Genomic DNA, 20884 nt, shown 5'->3' with positions numbered 1-20884 from the left:
TGGCATGTTGAAAATAATTACAACAATGATATACCACTTGTTTCCATAATGTGGAGTTCATTTCACTTAGTATTATCTTATGTGTTCATAAGGGCATAGTTATTGGGCTCTTGTGATCTTCGGCTGTGACTAGCCTAAACGTGTGCTAATTATTCCCTATGAGGAAAACCATAGAGTCCATGTTTCTTTGGGTCTGGCTCACTTCACTTAGTATAATTTTTTCCAAGTCCTTCCATTTCCTTACGAATGGGGCAATGTCATTCTTTCTGATAGAGGCATAAAATTCCATTGTGCATATGTACCACATTTTCCTAATCCACTTTGTCTACTGACGGGCATCTGGGGTGGTTCCAAGTTCTAGCTATGACAAATTGTGAAGCAGAGATCAAGGAGCCACTAGTCCACTGGAAAATAGCACTACGTCAGAGGCAAAAGAAGAGCCTGATAATTCCACAGCCTCAGTGAAGGCTACCCTGTAGAGAGAGCTGCGAGGAAAATGATTCAAGAAACTGGCAGCAATATAAAATACAGACAACTTGAGATTGCTTAAAGAGAATTCCATTACCATTTAAAACTTTAAAATAATTCTGTAAATTCTCAGGATTAGATAAGTTCATAAAATAGAGACATAAAAACTACTACTGCTATGACGTTTACATCTTATACTAATATTGAGAGCTAAGTTTTATCAAGGAAATATTAGGTTTTATAAACTAGGTTATATGTACATTATACATGTCAAACTAAGTTACTTAGAAACCGTAGTATGCAGGTATGATTATTATCTCTAATTCGTACATGAAAAAACAAACAGAGGGAGATTAATAGCTACTTGTTATATACTGAATGTTTGTATTCTTTCCAAACTGGCATGGCATTTTATCCCTTCATGTGATATATTTAGAGGTGGATATTTCGGGAGGTGATTAGGGTTATATGCGGTCATGCAGGTAGAAATCCCTTAATGGCACTAGTATCTTTGAAGGGGATATAATTTCCACGGTTCAAGGATAGAGAAAAGGTGGTTATGAACAAGCCAGGTACATAGGTCTCACCAGAGCCTGATCATGCAGTCACCTTGATCTCAGAGGTCTAGCTTCAGAACTGGTTTGTACCATTAGAAGAGCTTGAGCATGAAATATGCATTTCTTTCAGAGCTTACAGGTTCTCATGACAGTCACTAGGTTGAGGAAAGAAGAGAGCCAGATGACCAAAGGTTTCATAATCACATTTCAGAAAGTAAAGCACAGGCAGTTCCTGAAGTCCTGTTAGTACATATTCTTAGATGAAATACTATCCAGAAAAAGCTTGCCACTATAGCTTGTGAAAAGCCAGGGCTAGCTAAGGCTTATATCATTTAGCTCAGTATAGATCTACTTTCTCTAAAGAATAAAATCAGATTTTTATATAGGTGCAGGATACTTTTTTCTTTTACTTTTGGATGTTGGGGAAAGGAAAAAGAAAAGAAGGGGATCTGAGACTATCAGATGGGGAGAAAAAGTAATTCAAATGAGAATGCATTTTAAATCAAGATTGTTGGATACTAGATATTGAGGTATGAAAATGAAAAGCAATACTGGAGACTATTGCTCTATTATAAATTAGGCTCCTGAATACATTACTTATTTCTCACAACTGCCTCAGGAGAATACTGCATTTTGAGATGATGAAACTGGGGCTCAAAAACACAGACACAGATTTAGATTTGGCCCTGAAGGTCTGCAAAATTGAAAGACTAAGCCTTTCCCTGAATTCCAAATAATGTAGAACAATGAGAAATGTAGAATTTTGCATATTCTCAGATTCTTGGCTCACCAGAAAATCTAAAGGTCATCATCAAGATGTTACTGAAAATCTATTTGAAGGACTTGGACTTTTTTTTTTTTTTTTTGGCCAGTCCTGGGCCTTGGACTCAGGGCCTGAGCACTGTCCCTGGCTTCTTCCCGCTCAAGGCTAGCACTCTGCCACTTGAGCCACAGCGCCGCTTCTGGCCGTTTTCTGTATATGTGGTGCTGGGGAATCGAACCTAGGGCCTCGTGTATCCGAGGCAGGCACTCTTGCCACTAGGCCATATCCCCAGCCCCCCCTTTTTTTTTTTAAGGTCCTGCAGCTTGAACTCTGGGCATGGGCACTGTCCCTGAGCTCTTCTACTCAAGGCCAGTGCTCTACCACTTGAGCCACAGCGCCACTTCTGGTTTTCTGGTGGTTTAATGGACAAACTTTCCTGCCTAGGCTGGCTTTGAACTTTCATCCTCAGATCTCAGCCTCTTGAGTAGCTAGGATTACAGGCATCAGCCACTGGTACCTGATAGATTTGAACATGTCTAATAGATTTGAACCTTTCAAAGAAATAAAAAACAAAAAACTACTTCCTGAAAATTAAAGAGAGTGAAATATGTATTTGTAATAATGTACATAGAACAGATAACCAAATTTTAAGGATGAAGAATAACTAAATAACCTTCATACCTTATATGTACATTAAAAATTTTAACATACATTGAAATTCATTTTTTCTAACTGTAACAACCTCCAATGTTTTAATAGTTCATAATTTTGTTGCAAGGTATCGGTAATAAAAATCTTCATATTCCTACTGAAACATACAACATTTTCTAAAATATTGCATGTATGTTTACAATTTATCTAGCTCATTCCTAACTTACCTTTTGGCTTCTCAACTACCAAATATTCTCAATTCTTTCCATTTCCCTGAATTAAAAATGCATTTTAGAATAAATTCTTTTGTCCCTTTAAGTTACATCGTTTATATTTTCACTGCTCACATTTTAAATCGAGTGATTCTGAAAATATTAAGAACCCTTGCCTTCTATTGTCAAAAGACTTTCTAGGCCTTTGTGCCTAGAAATAAATTAGTTTCACTAAGTTAAAGTCAACGTGTGTGTGTGTGTGTGTGTGTGTGTGTGTGTGTGTGTGTGTGTGTGTGGCTAAGATTACAGGTGTGGTGTACCAGTGCTGGATCAGAATTATTTTCTTACTCCACAGATGGAATGTTTGAAGGGATGAAGAGGAGGAAACATGCAGAGATAATAGAGAAAACATGTTCTGAAGGTACCCAATCAGCTCTGAATTACCAGCCATGTGTCTTTGGGCAAAGTCACTGGAGTCCTAATCTTATCTTTGAAAACAGACCTCACAGAACTCTGAGGATTAAGTGAACAAGGAAAGCATCTAACAAACAGCAAAAAGTTTTAGCATTGAGGAGTAGGCAATTCGGGAATTTTAACACTAAATAAATGAGGCCAAAAGTGGTGCTGTGACTCAAGTGGTAAGTAGAGCACTGGCCTTGAGCTGAAGAGCTCAGGGACAGTACTCAGTTTTAAATATTTAGAAGTTTTAGATTGAAGAACATTTCCTAAGATATTTATTATTAATCTGCCACAGCTTCTGTGATGAATGATATAATTTCTATCTTGTCATTGAAAATGTTAGGCTTAGCTCATAGTTTTCTGTACAAACCAATAGTTAAGACTGGAGGTAGGAAGTTTGGACTTTAGTTTACAAAGTCCATACTGTACAAACCTCACTTCACTCAATATCCTCATCCTCCATAAAAGGAGGAGTCATGGAAGTCCACTGGGAATAGGAAATGAAAACACCCACAAGCTATGTGCTCATTATTGATGACTCTGGAGAAGGGTCAAGGGGCATTATACCAAAACACCTCCACTATTCAGATTAAATAAATATTGATTTAGTAAACGTTTCTTAAGTTTAAAAGTTCATCTGATGCAACTCAATCTCTTTAGTGTTAACAGTACCCCAAGAGTATGTTTAATTCAGAATAGCAGGAACTGCCTGTAGTGACAGTTCTACTAATGTGCCTGACCCCCAGATACATTAAAGTTTTGAGATAAGAAAACAAATGCTTTATCACTTACGTAGCCCAGTATACACAGTATCAAATATCCAAAACACTTTGAGCCACATTTCTGACTTTATCTTTCTCTTTTCAGTACAAGTTACCAGTCTCCACTGCCTTTACTTCACAGCTGTTAATGTTTCTAAGATCCAATACAGAAATAATTCACAGACTGGAAAAGTAAACCTGCTTGAAGAAGGGGCCTTAACTGATGGATCCTCATAAGGCATTTCTGACAATGGGGAAGGATAGTGAAGCTATCTTCAGAAAAAAAGAATATAACCTAAACAGAAAAGAACAGTCTACCAAGCAAAACTGAGTTTTCTTCCTACTCAAACAAGCTTTAAGAAAAGAAATGGAAGTACTTACTTGTGAATTAGACTCAAGAGTTCAAGTCTCAGCAACTTCTTTATATTTCTTCATCTGTTAGGATGGGAAATATATTTAAAATTCTTTCTATGTTCTGACATTAAAGAGGGCTAGAATAAAACACTAGCCTTTTGAGCTGCCATTTCACTCCACACCTTCTCTTCCTAGAATGTTAGGGACTTCATCCAGTTTTTACAAAGTGTTTATCAGCTCCAAACACCCAATGTGTTTGGAGAACTGTGTTAAGAGTATACTGAACATTTTAAGTTGATTACTTTGAGTAGTACCCCACATTCATTTCTCTTTCATTCGCTTGTGTTACTTTCCTGGACCCAGAGAATTGGGACCAAATCAGTGGGGGACCCTGTGGTGAAGACAGGAACACTTCCTCCCAAGCAGGATTGAACAAGCACTGGGGAAGGAAAAGAATCACTATCGTGACAGGCTTTACACTTATATGCTACTCTCAGATTAAGGTAAAGCCAGTATATTTTTCCCTCTAAGTTTTCACTATTACTAATACCAAAAATCAAAACTATAACATGCTTCAACACCTATCAGGATGGACACTGTCAAAAACCCTCATATAAGCCTGGTGCTGGTGGCTCAGGCCTGTAGTCCTAGCTACTCAGGAGACTGAGAACTGAGTTTCCGCTCTGAAACTAGCCTGAGCAGGAAAGTCCGTGGGACTTTTATATCTCCAATTAACCAACAAAAAGCCATAAGCAGAGCTGTGGCTCAAGTGGTAGAGCACTAGCCTTGAGCAAAAAAGCTAAGGGACAGTTCCCAGGCTCTGAGTTCAAGTTCCAGTAAACACACACACACACACACACACACACACACACACTCCAAAGAAGAAACAAGCAAACAAACATAAACCTCAAGTAACAAATATGAGGATGCAGACAAACTAGATCCCTGTGTTGTTGATAAGAATGTGAAATGGAGCACCATTGTAGAAAACAGCACTGTTAACTCAAAAGAATAGACAGAATTACCATGTGATCAGCCAGTTCATTTCTGATATATGCCTAAAAGAAGGCAGGATCTTAAAGAGATTTGCATGCTCATGTTTATAGCAGCACTATTCACAATAGTCAAAAGGTGGAGACAGCCCAGGAGTTCATCAGTGGATAAATGGGTAAATAAAGTGTGGAAAAAGTACTGGGTGATTCTTCTATCATGGAGACAGGAAGTGGGATGGTGGTTGCCAGGCCTGGGGGTAAAAGGGAAGCAGGAGTTGCTTAATGGGTGAAGCATTTCAGTTCTCCAAGATTAAAAAAAAAAAAATCTAGAAGCTGGGCACTGGTGGCTCATATCTGTAAACCTAGGCACTCAGAAGGTTGAGCTCTGAGGTTTGAGGTTCAAAACCATACAGGGCAGAAATGTCCATAAGACTCTTATCTCCCGTAAATTGCTCAGGAAAAGCCAGAAGTGGTGCCGTGGCTCAAGTGGTAGGGTGCTAGCCTTAAGCACAAAGGGGCTCAGGGACAGCGCTCAGGCCCTCAGCTTAAGCCCCAGTACTTGGTTCCCCCCAACACCCCGCAAAAAAAATCTAGAGGTCTGTGTGACAATAGTGTGAATCTACTAAACACGAGAACTGTATGCTTAAAAAAGCGTAAGAGAAAATTTTGTTACCTGTATAAAATTGTGGGAACACAAAATCAAGATACCTGGGGGAGGGGTGCTAAGAAAAGATGATAAAGTTTTTGCTACAGATATGTTGGATTCCATTTTTTTTAATGATTTTCTTTTTTTACAAGATGAAATGTACGCTATTGGGACTTCAGAAAACAAGAGCCATAGCTTTTGGTTATGTAGCTCTAGGTAGGGAGACTCGGAGTCTCCCTAGAATGAAAGTTTCAAGAGTTCCTTTCTTACTTGTATTTATATCTCACGATTCTTGGTAAGGCATGCCATGGCTACTGAATACCATATGTATTAAAATGAAGCAAACTGAGATTACAAAGTTTAATTTGCTGTTCAGCACAGAAGCCAAAGATGTCTAAGTGAGATAATATTCTCATAGGACAGTACATTATTTTTTTATAAAATTAGTAGTTTCACATCAGTAGTTTGTCAAGACAGCTTATACAAAGAATATAAAGTGTACTATGGGTTCCAGCTCTAAATTTTAACCTTTAGTGATCTAAGCTGCAAATAATATTTTTCCCCCCAGTGGGGAGGATTGATGTTTAAGATTTGAAAACCCCTAGTTTTGTACTTTACAATAATAAAATGATTATTATCTCTGAAAAAAACTTTTATCTAAAATATAAACTATGAGTAGATGTTTAAGTACAATACATTTTTAAATTTAATTTTATTGTCAAGGTTATGCACAAAGGGGTTACAGTCAGATATGTAAGGTAGTGAGTACATATTATATTTTAATAGATGCATAATATTTAGTGCTTTTAGAGTCAGTTTGCAGGCTGCACCTGTCCTATAAATAACTTGAAGAATAGCAAATGCAATAACAAGTAATAACAACATTTCCAACAGCAGCACTTCACTGGGAGTCTGTGTGGCTCATGCCTGTAAAACTAGCTATTAAGGAGGCTGGGATCCAAGGATTGAAATTCAAATCCATCCTAGGAAAGTCCAATTAACCAGCACAAAGCCTAAGTTAAGCCTCAGAACCAACTAAAGAAAAAAACAAGCAAGCAAAAAAAAAAAGGGGGGGCACAATTTCCATCAGTCTCCCACCATGCACTGAGCTCCTTCTAGTTCCATTTAAGTTACTCACAGAAGCAATGACAAAGACAAGACAAGAAAACATAACACTGGTCCTTCTCTGAGCAGCTGCAGAGATCCTTGCAAACTTAGCATGATGGTATAAATGGAGGAAGGCAAAGATTTCCTAAAGAGTCACAGAAGCACTATTTCCATACTCACTGTTTCATTTCTGAAGAGGCTGTCAATTATGTTAAGATTTAGGGAAAAGGAGTGTAGCAGAGAACATAAAGGAGAAGGAAGGTCTCTCCTGTGCCAAGAACAGACGCTGAATGCAGGGCCCTTACACATCAGCACACCAGAACATATGCCAGATGTCTGTAACCATGACCTTCAAAGGATGACCTTATCCCAATTAGAAAATACAACCTCCAGGCCAAGGATAGCAGGAGTTCAGAAGGACACCCAGAACACCAACTACAAGAGCCTAGCACTGACATTTCAGGCTCTGGTTAGCAGCAGGCTTGGGTTTAAGGAAGTTGCCCGCTTACCTTTCCATTGAGAAGACAGAGAGAAGAAAAGAGAAGAGGTAGGGAGAAAGGAGGAAAACATTGGAACCAGCTGTAAATGCTCCCTAGATCTTAAACTGCCTAATCTTAAACAGCCTTGAGGAATATTCTCTCTCACAGGTCTCTAACATTCCTGAGAGGCATAACCTAATATGGTCAGAAGAGCTACAAGGAACAGTGGGAAAGCTAGAAAAATGCCTGAAAAAGAGCTAATGGCTACTTTTCTTCTTCAGGAAATTTAGGTCTGTCTTTTCTGAATCTCTAACTACACGTCTTACTACTAGTCACTGAAATAAAGGTAGAAAAATAAACTGTAGTGACAGTCTGAGACAATAAGGAGAAAAAGGTACTTTTCTAAACTTGTGATAGTCTTAATATTTTCTTATGTTTAAGTCTGAAAATGTTGTGAGATAAGTTACCAGTTAGGAAAAGTTAGTTGAATGCAGATGTGTCTAAAACACATACCCATGAGAAATGTCAGACAGGGTTCTGTCTAATGGTAGCAAGCAAGACTGTATGCTATGTCTTTAATAATGTGCAAATTTTCAGTTCAGGAGATAATTTCAGTAGATATTTTATTAAAATACTAGAAAAAATAACCAATTTAAAACATTTTTCTACAATCACTATTTTGTTGGGGAAAGTAAGGACAAAAGTCATGCAACTTTTTTCTCCTATTTTCCAATTCTTGAAAATAGCCTGAATTCTGATTTATGCACACAAGTTAGAAGATGTTATTCACTTTTAGTTCAACTTTTGTGAGTTTCCTGGAATAATATGTAATGCCTTAAAATTAAATACTAAGAAGGAGTGATATTGTCCAAAAAGAAATGTACTATCTGACTTAAGTAACTGTAACCCCTCTGTACATCATCTTCATAATAACAATAAAAAATTAAAAAGATTGAGTAATGAAATAAAAGCTCTGTCTTATAACAGAGGATTCAAACTTTGAATCACTACATCTGTTGTGTACTCACTTAGAGGAATATCCATTCACTTCAGGAATAACCATCTTGCTATATAGCCCAGGTTGGCTCTGAACACGTGGTCCTCCTGTCTCAGTTTTCCAAGTGCTGATACTAGAGTTGTGTACCATGATGCCCAGATACTTCAGGAATACTATTCTGCCTGCCCTGAGCCCCCATAATCCCCAGCTCTCACACCATATACCAAGAGAACTAACCAGTATGAAAAGGCTGGCTGATAGCTATCAGAGAACAATGAATCATATTCAACAATACTAGTTTCAAAATTGGGTTTACAAAGCATGTGGCTCCTTGTAGCATTATTTAAAGTTTAAAAACTCTATAAAGGTTAACTTAGTGCTACTTCCAGTACTTTAGTGAGATGACCAGTGACTTTAGTTTTCAGAGTGACTGGAACAATGTATTACTTTTGGAAGCAGATCAGGGAGTTAGCATACCCAGAGTAAGCAATGTGGAAAATATAGAAATTCTAAATAATTTATAAGAATTATTTTTAAAGTTACTGACAATGCTAGGCCATGTGTCCTTCACATCTCTCTTGTACTAACAACAAAAAGTACCAGGACAATGTAAACATGCTGCTCATTACCTAAAGGATGATATGATCCTTTTCAGTGCAGCTAAAATGTACTATCAACAAAATTTTATGCAAAGTCTGCTCCTTTGTTGTTTGGGTCACTGGACTAAGTGCAAACCATCTGTTACTTTGGGTAATCAGAAAAAGTTAAAAAAATTAAAGATAACAAAATAGCACTGCAAACAGAACTTCTTCAAGAGCACCACTTATGTTTAAATCCTACTGACTTTAAGTGGCTTAGTATTCATGCTTTTATTGTTCAGATTAAGACTATATTTCTCCTTTTTTATTTTTTCAAAGGTATGCACTTGAAAAAAATTCATTCACATCCTAAAAACATCATTCTATTAAAATATCTTATCCAAACAAGTTAAACTCCCAGGTATTTTAAAAAATCTAAAAGTGATCCAGTTAAAGGCATATTCTGAGCTGTATTTCGTAAGTGGGGACTTAAAAAACTCCACATCAGTAGTACACAGTTTGCTTTGATTAAAGTGGAATATCTTGATATAAATCAGTGGGTTTTTTTCCAAGTCAACATGCTGGGATTCCGTCTTCACTCAAACCTTCATGGTTTTAATTTCAGATCAAATAAATCTCTCAAAAATCTCAAACATTTTAAATTTATTTCTAAAAAGAGCTCTAAGTGCAACTCTCAAGCTTATTTTTCAAATTTATGCAGTGCTACATGTGGCAAATGGAGAGTGCCAGGTTCTTGTAACTGTTCACAGGTAGTGAGACTAGGAATGAACCCTTCAGAGCTTCAGAAATTTCTCACAGGAAAGTTTAGAGAGTCTGGAATATAAAATCAACTATCACAACAGTGTCTCATCTTTACTGTTATAGTGATAAAAACCAAATAAATTCCCAAGATACTAAGCTTTATCCAGGAACCAATCATTGGCTAAAGAAGTGATTTTGTATGAAAGGTAAAATTTTCCTTTTCAGGAGAGCTCAAAATCAGAAGCAGCCTAGGATATTGTTTACATAGCACTAGTACTACAAACTTCATCACCACCCACTACTGTTCCTTAATGGCATATAAATGTGCTTTGTGCTATTTTCTTGATGAATAGTGCACACACAAGACCCACTCCACCTACACCAAGATCATGCCACAGACAAATGCATTGAAGAGGGCTTTCATTTCAGCTTGGTTTTTTTTGAAACAAAATATCACAAATCCTAAATAGCACCAAATAAAGTTTGTAAAGGATAAAGAATTTAAACAGAGAAATAACTCTAAGATTCCTCTCCACCTCATTGTTATTCCTTTGGGAAACATAACAAGTAAAAAGTACTTATGTACATTTTACAACTTGACCATGCCATACTTTAATGAGCCCACCTAGCTCTGTAGTAGGACCTTTTTACTTTTATTCCACTTAAAGGTTTGTTTGTTTTTAATTAGTTAATTTCACTTTAAGGTTTTGTGAGTTTGGGGGTTTTTGTTTTGTTTTGGGTGCTGGCACTAGAACTTGAAATCAGGGCCTCAGTTGAGGCTCGTCTCCACTTCTGGCTTTTGGGAGGTTAACAGGAAATAAGATGCTCACAAACTTTCTTGCCCAGGCTGGCTTTGAGCATGATCCTCAGATCTCAGCATCCCAAGTAACTAGGATTTCAGGTGTGAGCCAATAGTGTTTGGCTTCTTCTTTCTTTGTTTGTCATAGGGCTTCAACTCAGGGCCTCAACCCTGTCCCTGAGCTCTTTTCCTTAAGGCTAACGTACTACCATTTAGAGCCACAGCTCCACTCCAGCTTTCTGGTAGTTAAATGAAAATAAGAGTCTCACAGACTTTCCTGCCCATTCCTTACATTTCAGCCTCCTGAGTAGCTAGGATTAAAGATGTGAGCCACCAGCACCTGGTCACTATAAACTTTTTAGACTCCAGTGATTTCCACAATCTATATCTCACTTTGAACCAGCAAGACTGAATTTCTCTGTCACTCTAAAGATGCTCCAACCGAAGAGGATGTGGCTATTTTTATCCATTCTTATATTTCTTTCCCTTTATGGATATATTTACAAATAAAATGATCCCAGCTAAAACTTAGAATCAAGTCTACTTCCTGAAATCTGTGAATCATAGAATGTGAAAGATAGTGATGCTGAAGATTGAAGTCAAGTGCTTCATTGCTACCAGGGTAATTCATCGGACCTCAGTCTCTGATAAGCAGGATTACAGGCCTGTCACCAGTGTTTGGCCTAGAGTATTCATTCTTATGTTACTACATACATTCTTATGTTAGGAAAACTCTTCCTGATAGTTTGCATTAACTTGGATATGAACTCTTGAGAAATGCTGTTCCTAAAAAATTCAGGCATGGTATATAAATTTCTGTCTGCTTTAATGATTACCCTGAAGAGCACATGTGAGACTAAAAACCTTATCTTTCGGGCTTGGAATGTGGCTCAACAGTAGAGTGCTTGCCTAGCATGCATGAAGCCCTGAGTTCGATTCCTCAGCACCACATAAATAGAAAAATCTGTTAGTGGTGCTGTGGCTCAAGAGGTAGGGTGCTAGCCTTGAGCAAAAAGAAGCCAAGGACAGTGCTCAGGCCCTGAATCCAAGCCCCAGGACTAGCAAGAAGAAAAAAAACCCAAAACTTATCTTTCAATTAGTTGCCATGTCAGAGTACCTCACACTGCTTGCTATACCCACCAGAACCAGCATTTAACTCTCCTTTGGAGACCATATGCAGTATTAAATCACCAAGAGGAGAGGGTGAATACCCAAGAAGGCCCCATCTGGCTTCAAAGGATTCTTTCTTCTGAGAGAGACAGTTTCCCAAGGAAATGGCTCTTATCCTGGGTTCTAAATAAAAAGGTCTCTTACCCTGGTTTCTAAAACATTAGATGGAATTCAGGGACTTTGAACTTCCAGAAATCTCTCACACAAAATTCTCTCTCTCTCTCTCTCCTCTCTCCTCTCTGTGTATGTATGTGTGTGTGTGTGTGTGTGTGTGTGTGTGTGTCTTCAAACACATATACGCACATTCTTGCAGATTCTTATTTATGGGGAAATGAATGAAATGGGTGGGATGGGAGGCTGGCTGCATGCATTTATCAAAAATAGCTGTAACTTTCTCCACACATCAAGAAAGCCATAGAATAGCCATTATCATCTTAAGTTCATCTTTCCTCTACTGACTAGAAATGTAACTAGAGTGGGAGTTTGTCCATCAAGGAGGACACAAAGCTGATATAGATAATACCCTAAACTTTTAGAAACTGGCTTTTCCCAGAAGAATTCATATCCAAGTGGATACAAACTATCAGGGAGAGTTTTCATGTGATTTTTTTTTTTAAAATCAGGACAAGTAACTGAGGAGAGTTACAAACATCCTGCCAACCATTAGTCCCGTGCATATATGCTAAATACCTTTTACTGGCAGAGACCAAGAACATCATGGAAGTGATTATAAAGCAAGTTTTAGGAAGAGAAGAAAAAAAAATCACTAAAAATAATCATCTTCTGAAGGAAAGGGAAAAAATGGTTCAATGAAAATGTTCTTAAAGGAGAAAGATGAAGAGGACATTTTTTGAAAATTTTGTTAATTTCACTTAAAAATTTTGTAAATTCACTTAAATTTTATGTCCTATTTTAAAATACAATAAAATGAATATCCACTAATCCAAGAACTAGAATAATATTTGTTGGCTACCTATGAGCTGATAATGGCATGTGTTATTAAGAATTATGGTTATTCTAAGCACCTGAACTTCATTTAAAAAACCTTCTCAGGTGATTTTTTTTTCAGCTAGAAGAAACATTCCATTAGTTTGCATAGCTTAAGACCAAAAATATGAGTTGACTTCTTGTGCATTCTCCTGCAGCCTTATAGTTTAGGAATGATATTGGAATTTTTTTTAGTTACATTTTGGAAAACCAGAACCATAGAAGGCGAGGCCAGGCACTCTGCTCCACAACTCCATGAAACCCTTCTTTGTAGAAGAGATGGCTATGCTGCAGATGCCAGCAGCATAAACCTGTAATCCTAACTACTCAGGAGGCTGACATCTCGTGAACCAACCCAGCTCGGGCAGAAAAATTTGCTAGATTCCAAGATAACAAACAGAAAGTAGGGCTGGAGGCTCAAGTGGTAGAATGTCAGCGAAGCAAAGCAAGCACGCCTTGAGTTCAAACCCCAGTACCACAAAAAGACAGGAAGTGAAGTCTACAGCAAATACATTTCTTTTAAAACATTTTCTAATAGACTAATAGTGGGTGACTAAATTGAATGTGTTTTGTTCTAACAAAAGACATTTTTCTTAACATTAGATAGACAAAAATGTCTTCGATTATCAACTCTTTGCATCTCAGCTTGAAAGCTAAGACTGCAACCAACAATAACACTGAGCTCCAGGAGTTTTCCAAGGGTCTCTCGCTGAAGAAGCAGTGCTGGGAGGAATCTACCTATCCTTGACAAGTCCTTTTCTAGGTTTTCTAGGTTTCTAGGTTTCTCATTTATATGAAAGCACTAAGCTTACGTAATGTAACAACTCAAACTGTTAAGAGTAAGAAGTTAAGATAATTTCATACCGAGTCTGTCATTTCAGAACTAGGGAGGCTGAAGCAGGAGGACTGCAAGTTCAAGGCCACTGTGGATTACGTAGTGAGACTATCATGAGAGAAAAAAGATAATTAAATTACAATTTTGGAATGATTTCCATCTCCTAGTGTTATTTTAACGTTTTAACCTTTTGTATTTTAACCTAGTGTATTTTAACCTTTTGTAGTACACACAGAGACACATAAAATAATAGTAATAATTGACACAGGAATTTTGACAACACCTAAAACTGGACATTGTGTTTTTGTCAGGAAAATAATGCACAGTTTAAAAAAATGTTTAGATCATGCCTATTTTCTTCAGCTCATCATATGGATTTTCACACTCCTTGAGTTCTAAGTGCACTTATCTCTTTTACTGGGCACCAATATCCACAGGACAAGGATGAAGGTACTTATTCTTTGATTCTCCACAGATTCAAGAGCAGAGGCTTAGGAACATACAGCATGTGTTTGTCCACAATAGTAAATTTTATGACAGAAAAATCCCACAAACAATGCTTCATAGGATAGTCTCAGACTCAAAGTTACAAAATCCTATTTCTTAGTCTAAGGGAATCCCAATGTATCAAAACTACACCCAGTATTCTATATACAATTAGCAAATGCAAATTTTGCAAAGCAGTTATCATAAATTTCACACATTTGTTTCATAAAAATCATACTCAGTTATTTTTACCAGATGCATGGCTTCTTCTTCAAAGAGGCCAATGGGACTAGTGTGGTCAGAGAAATACACCCAAGGATTCACATGCAGAACATCATTTGTGATACGTAAAAGAATTCCTACTCTAGTCACTCACATATATTTCAAGTTTCAGATGTTTAGTATGATTTTTTAAAAATAGAAATTACACTTGATTCAGAAACTCTCTTCCAAGTTCATCTTACAGAAGCAAATAAACTAATGCTAAAATTGGGAAGACATGCTATTTTTTCTTGTTGGTTCAATAATAAAATAACTGTCAATTCCACAAGTAACTGTTATTAATATCATAATTCTCTACCAAGATAATAGCAATATAGCACAATTAAGGCAAGAAAGACCCTAGGCAAACAATCTTTATCTTCTAATTATAGTCACGGTATCAACTGATAACATTTCATTTTTCCTGCCTATACCAAAAATGAATAAAAATAAAGAAAGTGAAGTTTAAGGTTTACTTTACTGACTTAAAATTTCTGGTTTAACAAGAGGAAAAATAATCTTTATGTGTATCATATGATAATATTTCAGATTTATACACATTTTTATTAGCACCAATTAGTTGAAAAAGGGAGACAATCTTATCTTAAGCAGATTCATCCCCCCATCACTCGCACGCTACCCCCCACCACAAACTTGTGTTTCTAAGTGAACAGATCCAATTATCCTAAATATGATACCTAAAAAGTGGGCAAAAGTATTACATCAAGTGTCTGGATTATAGTGTTGGTCAGCATCCCTTTATATACTGTGATATAACTACTGGAAGGGAGTTTTGATGGCACAAACAGCATTTTCTTAGACCTAAGTGTGCAAAGATGTAAGGAGCTTGAGGAAATCAGAATGGGTTAATGAGAGACTACTCTCTGTATCTGTGAGGAAAAACTAGTAAGAATCAAGAGACATAAAAATTCTTTGTTATGTAGTATTCCACAAATATTCCAAAAATGAGAAACACATAGGAGGTTTTTTTCCCCCACTCCATGGAATGTTCTTGTATCCTTTGCCTTGTTGCTGATGCCCTGATTTAGGGTCAGTTCTGCAGAGAAGAGCTAGCATGTAGAGGGACTATCTATTCTATTAGGAAGGACATGCAGGCAGTTTTTTCTTAATTTTAGTCCTTTTAGCTCTTTCATTTTATTGCATTTTTCAGGGGAACAGTATAAAGCATAAAACTCCAGTTTGATGATCCAATCTCAAGTGAATAAAGTCCTTCAAGAAAATTCAAGATCTTCAACAATGCATTACATCCGTACACACATTCAGCATGAAGAACCATGGATCTCTCTGGGGACAGAAATCCAAACTAACAGTTTAAATAGAAACAGAAGAGACATGACCTACCTATTCAAAACCAGCTTTTTAAAACAAAACAGTAGCTCCTATCTTTTCTTAAGTCAATACTAAATCATACTTATCAATGAACAGGTTACCATAATGGCAGCAAGGATACTTCTCTGAAATTCATAAAACTTAAGAACCCACAAACACATGAGAAACAATAGTGTACTGCTTGCTTCCACAGATTAATAAGTAAGTTATGTTTACTATGCTGAAAAAGAAAAATTAACGGAAGAATCACTCTGTGATTGTTCTGACTGGCTAGAAATAAGTCTCCATTTGGTTTGGCTTTTGTCTGTCATCTACATTTCCATTGCGACTGCCACCACTTGGGCTGGGCAGAGTATCAGAAACCTGTAATACCAGCTATAAGAGAGACAGAAATAAAAAGGGCTTCAGTGCAAAGCTGGGCCCCAGGCAAAAGTAAAAAAGGACCGGAGTCATGCATGGCTCAAATGGGTGGTATTTTCCTAGTAAGTGCAAACCTGTCCAAGCAGGTGTGGTTGTGACAATGAATCTGCAGTGTTGTCTTGGTACATGAGAATGTATTTACCACTGAAAGTCATTTGAGAGAGGTTGTTATTTTTTTATACAGTTACAACAAAAGCAATTTGTAAAATACATCCATAAAGAGTTTCCTAAAGGTAACTATGATTACAGAATCCCTCCAAGACTAGTGTCACATTACTTTTTGGGTGACCCAGTAGTTGGTATACAATAAGAACTCAGCAAGTTCCCAATAAAGGAACAGACATTTGAAGACACCTTTTACCTGATTCTTCAAATCAGTGGCATGTACTCAACAGTGAAGATATACTGAGTGTGTGTTAGACAATACTGTGTTAGGACTTGAACAGGTCACAGTGAAAGAATAATTTTATAATTAGGTTCATCATCGCTAAAGGTTCTATCCATATGTTTTTGAATATCTACGTAAAGACTTAGAATAAGTTAAATGCTTATAATAAATTAAATGCTTATATTTTCTTAAGTTATTTAGATAAGTGGTATCACAAAAGTGAAATCTTATAATTTACTTGAGTTCTTCAGTATTCCAAGGTATGACAAAACAATCAAATATACTCATACACACAAAGCTAAAGGCAAAAATCTAGAAATATATTCGACCGAAGTTTTGCTATTGTTCTAAATGTTTAGCATCTAGTAGGCAGTCTAAAAGAAGCCAATTCTTCAATGAATTCATACTATGTCTGGGGAAATAAAAAAGCAAGCAGCAACATGGGGCACCAAAACAAAACCAGCATATGGCACAGAAAACACACACCCACACTCACCCTCTCCCCATATACAGAGAGAAATGTGCAAACAAATAGAAGGGAAGATGTTAACTAGGCCAAATAGAGAAGCCACAAAACAACAACAGCAACAAAGAGGAAACATAAAAACTATACAGAGCTGAAAAGGAAAAAACACCACTGATGAGGATCCTGGCTGGAATGGAACAGCAATGAGAAACAAGAATAACTGAAACTGGGTGGCAAGAAAGAGAACACAGGGCATCTCCACTCTGCAAAGACAAGGGAATATGTCTGTAAGTGATATTTACAAATCCAGGCACAGGTGGAAACAAAGTTAGTAGCAAGAAAAGAAACTCATCAAATTATGATGCGTACAATACAACGGGATAATAGAAACATAGACTCCTGAATTTTTCTGATATATGTGCACAAGGGGCAAAAAGCACATGGAAATACATGATGAAAAATAATACATAATATTATGATTTCTTAAATGATCACAGCTATTAAATCTCCCCTCCTACCTATTATCTATCTTCCTCCCTAGGTTCTTAACTACGTTCAGTGGCAAAGACTAGAGACTCTGGAATCAAAAGATGTATGCTCACTAGCTAAAAGAGGCCAAGGACTCTGCAAACTGAATCTCAGCAGATACTACAAAGCATTAATCTGGTCTCCAAGGCCGTGGAAAACTTTAAAAGATTCAATAAACACCTTAAAGTAAATGACACTTCCAAACTGAAACACAAGATGGAAACAGGAGCAAGGAAGGAAACTTCTAAGCTTATACTACATATAACATATTACCACAGATTTCTCCCTGGTCAGATAGCCAGCAACTTTTTGGTAAAGGGAGAGAAAATATTTTTGTATATTCTTTTGCCCGAAAGATATCTTGAGGCTTTGTGCAGAAGGAAAAAAAGGATTTAATATAAAAATAGCTATAAAATTAAAAAGTAACAGAATATTCATGTTCCATACAACTCCTAGACAAAGACAACTTTCTTTAGAAAATCATTATTAGTAATGTCGGGAGGAGGGGGGGGGGGTCATTTTAAGAAGGTAAGAACAAAAGTGTTAAGACCAGAGGCCACATAACCTAAACCTTATAGCCCAGGCCCTGGACATTCCAGTAAGTTCTGAAGATATCTCCTCATTAGAAGAATAACTGTTTCTGCTCAGACCTCTAGATAAGTCTCATTAGCAGTCCCAAATGAGTCAGTCAAGTCCTTTACACGCAGTCTTGCACCCACAGGTTAAAATCTGGATACGAAGCACTTGTTCACTCTTGACATGGACGTCGTTTCCACGTGAAAAGCCATATGTAACTTCGTGGCTTTCGCAGAGCCGCACAAAACACAATCTCTGCGGTCGTTAGGCCCTGGGGTGCATCTAGGGGCGAAGAGGGGCCGGAAGGCCTTCCTGCTGCCACCCGATGCTCTGGGTGGGTGCATGCCGACCCAGTGCGATTGAAGATAACGCGCCTCAGAGCCGTCTCCCCGCACGCACCGGGGACGGAACAGAAACCCGCGCACTGCCGCGGGGCTGCGTTCCCGGTCCCGCCAGGACCCCAGCAGGAGGGCGATCCGGGTCCCGAACCCCAGGGGCGGAGGGCGGCTGGCGGACCCGGGAGCGCACCTGGCGCGGAGTCGGGGCTCGGCCCCCGCGGAGCACCAGCACCCCTCCGGGAAGGGCCGCCCGCACCCGGGCCGGCCGGGACCGGCCGCGCGCCCCGGACGGCGGCGCGAGGGACGAGGGGCTGCAGCCGCCGGCCCCGGCCCGCCGCCCCCCGACTCCCGGCTTCCGGACGCCGCCCCGGCCCGCCCGCGGCCCCAGGCGGCCCCCCACGCCCAGGCCGCCCCGCGCCGGCTGCCCCGCCGCGCGGCCGCAGACTTGGCAACTTACTGGGGCTGCGCTCGGGCCGCGACGGGGGCCGGTGAAGGGCGGACGGGCGCGGCGGGCTGACGAGCGTCCCGAGTGGAGAGGGCCGGGAAAGCGGCCGCCGCCTCGCTGTGGCGCGCGGAGAGGAGCGCCGGGCCGCGAGCGCCGATCTCAGCGCACGCGGCTCCCGGGCGCCCCTCGGGGTAGCCGGGCGGGGGCGGGGCGGGGCGGGGCCTGTCGGGGGCGGGGCCGCCCCTCGCCCCGCCCCCGCCCCTCGCCCCGCCCCCGCCTCCTTCCTCCCCCACCCCCCGTAGGTGGGCCCAATTCTGGGAGGCCTGGCCTGCGGCTCTCCGGGTTGTGAGGTAACCCCGGGCACACTCGAGGTGTGTCCCGCTGGACTGGGGGGGGGGGGGGGGTCGGGAATTCTCTTTCCTTGGAGGAATCAATTTCAGATCTCCTTCCCAAGTTCATTCTAAGCAGATTTCTGCCATGGGGAAGGTGTGTGTGTGTGTGTGTGTGTGTGTGTGTGTAAAACGTGTGCATTGGGTCCCAACTTTTCATTATATGGAAAATTGGGAACTAGTAATAATAAAATATGATAAATAGAAGCCCAGATGTGTGCGTTTTGTCAAAGAATACTACTTCCACCACACAAAATAACCTAACAGTTTATATTAACAATACCCAGCTATTTTGAAAACTCCAAGGATGTGACTAGGTAGTCAGGATTACTTGGCAGTGGTTTTATAAGAAAATGGTGTCTGCTGTTTCCCAGGAAACAAGAGAAGAAGTTATACAACCAAGGGTTCTCATACTATTCTGTTGTTTACTTTGGGAGTCCCTGATAACAGTTTCACAATCACAGTGTGAAACTTTATTTTAATTTTAAATGAAGCAAAGTACAGGCACCAAACTGAGCAATGAGTGTATTATTATTTTTGTTTGGCAGAAAAGTCTACTTTGCTTAGTGTCTGGGTAAATGGCTCCAGATACTCATCTACTAGTAATAACTGTAATAGCAAAGTAATAGCAAAGTGCCAGATTGATGCGGTGTAGTGCATTTTTAATGTGATGTTCTAAACTGTTCTTTCTTCTTCTTCTTCCCACTTCTGGGGCTGTAGTCAAGGACTAGACACTATCCCTGAGCTTTTTTGCTCAAGGGTAGTTAGTGCTCTACCACATGAGCCACACAACTCTAGTTCTAGCTTTTTGCTGGTTAATTGGAGATAAGTTTCACTGGCTTTTCTGCCTAGGCTGGCTTTGACCTTGTTCCTCAGATCTCAGACTGGGATTACATGTGTGAGCCATTGCTGCTCAACCTATTCAACATTTAGAAACTGCTATTTTTTGCCAGAATACTAATCTCTGAGTCTAATTTGCCCATCTAATTTTCTAATTTCTTGAGGCAAGCATTCACTGTGCCCATGTGTGACTAATAAAATCAGTTTCATCTCTAAGCAAAAATAAGCATGTCCTTTTAACAAGTTTGTAGCAATATTCCTGAGTATTTTCACACAGTGGTCTTTGGCTTTGATATATTCCATTTTTTGTTTGAAATTATTGATTAACCCTTTCATTACATGTTTGCTTATTTCTCAACTTTAAAAATGTGTGTGGATGCAGTGAGAATAGGATGCCCAAAGATCTAGGGTGAGTTTCCAAGAAGGCTATAAAGAGGATAGGATTTTTAGTAATAAAATGTTTGGAATCCATTAAGCCTTTCATTCTCATCTTGAAGTGCCAGACTTTGAAGTCAGGCCCCACTTTACCGCGTGAGCCCCACCTTACCACGTGAACCCCACTTTACCACGTGAACCTGAGATAAGCAGGCCCTGTGAGCAGACCCAGGACAAGCCCATTAGGGCCCAGTCGGTCTAGAACTCTAACTGCTGGGAATGCTTAACTCTGACCACCCCTAGAATGCCTGGAACCCTGAGCCAATCAGATTTGTACCTGTGTCCTAATCTTGCTTGCTTGAACACCTGATTGTTGTAACTTTGTTTTTTGCCTTTATAAGCCCTGTTTAATCATAGCTCGGGGCTTCCTCCTAACCTCCGCTGT

The 20884-nt window shown here is 39.2% G+C and overlaps 1 protein-coding gene across 4 annotated transcripts in view; it reads right to left on the bottom strand.

The window, feature by feature from the left end:
* Positions 1-18977, bottom strand: part of Slc7a2 (solute carrier family 7 member 2) — a 58091-nt gene extending 39114 nt beyond the window's left edge. For 2 of the 4 annotated variants that reach the window (XM_048330393.1, XM_048330394.1), the window contains exon 1: positions 18848-18977. The gene's annotated coding sequence lies outside the window, so the exon portion shown is untranslated. Of the gene's footprint in view, positions 1-4252; positions 4887-18847 lie in introns of those variants that run through there. The other 2 variants (XM_048330391.1, XM_048330392.1) reach the window with 1 other exon arrangement.
* Positions 18978-20884: the final 1907 nt, after the last annotated feature.

The sequence above is a fragment of the Perognathus longimembris genome, chromosome 21 (assembly GCF_023159225.1).
Source record: "Perognathus longimembris pacificus isolate PPM17 chromosome 21, ASM2315922v1, whole genome shotgun sequence".
NCBI classification, from domain to species: Eukaryota; Metazoa; Chordata; class Mammalia; order Rodentia; family Heteromyidae; genus Perognathus; species Perognathus longimembris.
This window is presented reverse-complemented; position numbering and strand designations above follow the sequence as displayed.